At 46.8% G+C, this 1,534-nt stretch overlaps 1 protein-coding gene across 1 annotated transcript in view; it reads right to left on the minus strand.

Moving 5' to 3' along the window:
* SOX10 (SRY-box 10) overlaps positions 1-1,197 on the minus strand; it is a 12,134-nt gene extending 10,937 nt beyond the window's left edge. Inside the window, exon 1 of the mRNA XM_014963975.1 lies at positions 1,007-1,197. The gene's annotated coding sequence lies outside the window, so the exon portion shown is untranslated. The remainder of the gene's footprint in view (positions 1-1,006) is intronic.
* Between the last annotated feature and the right edge of the window lie 337 nt (positions 1,198-1,534).

Raw genomic sequence — 1,534 nt, forward strand, 5'->3', positions numbered from 1 at the left:
CAACAGTCCTCCAGCTTTTGACCTCTGACAGTGCCCAACAGCAGAGCCCAGGGAAGCCAGGAAAACAGATAATGACCTTTTTTTTTTCCAGGACATACTCTAAGACTCAAGGAACTTCTGGCCTAAAGGCTTTTTGGGCCAGAGGTGAAATTTCTGTGTTTACTAGCCTTCAATGAGTTTTTCTCCTAGGAATTTAGTCCATTTCTTTTTAGGTTAATGTAGAATTTTAACATTTTATGTTCAGTTCTGCCACATAAAAAGTATCTTGATTTACTTTGTTGATTTCTGATTGCCTTTTGAAAGTGAAAAATTGTTAGCTCTTCACCTAGTTCTTATCATTCATATTTTTGTAAATATCTGTCACTATCAGTTTCAAAGCACTAAGAGCACTAACATTGAATAATCTTGAATGTGCAAACAACAAATGCAAAGATAGTTTGGATCCTAGAAGCTGTATCATTGCCTTAGCAAATGATCAGGCTCTTCGGAAAAGTCTTTCTAGGGCCAGCTAAGAAGTGTGAAAAAATGTAGTCTCCGAGTTTCTCAGAAACAGAAAAAAATGTAATGTACGTGGCACACTAAACAATAACGTCTGTAGTGTAAGGTTACAGGTAAAAGATAGTTAGCCATATATGGAAGTTATATAAAGACACAAAAAAACCCCAACACAGTTTTTGGTGAACTGTGACATAAAGATCAAGAAAAAATTTCATCTAGTAATGAATGTAACATTTCACGACAGAATGCTCTGTCCCAGTGTTGTTTCACAGTCAAGAAACAAAGAAATTTGAAAAAAAAAGAAAAAAAAAAAAAGAAGTGATAGAAAAGCATGCCTCTGGCTTAGCTGAAAAAGAGCCAACGCAGAGCAAGGGCTGCTCTCCCTCCAGTTTCAGAGGGTGACATGGACCCTCACTGGGGAAATCAAAAAAATAAGAGAAAGTAAGGGGGAAAAAAGTGCGAGCAAACGTGTGCGCGCGTGAGAGGGAGCTCAGGTAGGAAAACTTACGTGGCTGGCCGGTGTGCCGGGCAGATCCTGCGAGGGCTGTGATTTGTATCCCAATAGCCCCCCTGTTCTCCCTCCCAGCCCCGGCGGCGTCGGGGCGCGCAGTGTGGGGAGGCTCTCAGGCGAGTGCCATTCCTGGAGGGAGGCTTGGTTTTTACTAATACCCCGGCTGGATGTCTCTAGCTGGCTTTGCTGCTTAGCACCGGGGGAGGGAAGGGCGGAAGGTGGAGCCAAGCACTCCTCAGAGCCAGAATATGGTCGGTCGGGGACGGCGGGGAGGGGACGCGGGCAGCCCCCCACCCCACCTCGACCGCTGGCACGTTCCCCGCTTTCCCCCAGTGCTGGCTTCTTCAAGAGACCTGCTGATGTTGGGCTGCTCTCGGCGATTGTGGTTGCCCCAGAGATGGTGCTGGAAGATTCAACCCCAGGGAGTTTGGGGTGGCTGGGTGCTGGAAGGGGTCTGAGGTGTTCTGGGGAGATGGGTGTGCACCCCAGGACTGGGATCTCTCTCCTTCCACCTGCTAGCATGGT

This window comes from Calidris pugnax, unplaced genomic scaffold (genome assembly GCF_001431845.1).
Source record: "Calidris pugnax isolate Ruff unplaced genomic scaffold, ASM143184v1 scaffold44, whole genome shotgun sequence".
In the NCBI taxonomy this organism is placed as follows: Eukaryota; Metazoa; Chordata; class Aves; order Charadriiformes; family Scolopacidae; genus Calidris; species Calidris pugnax.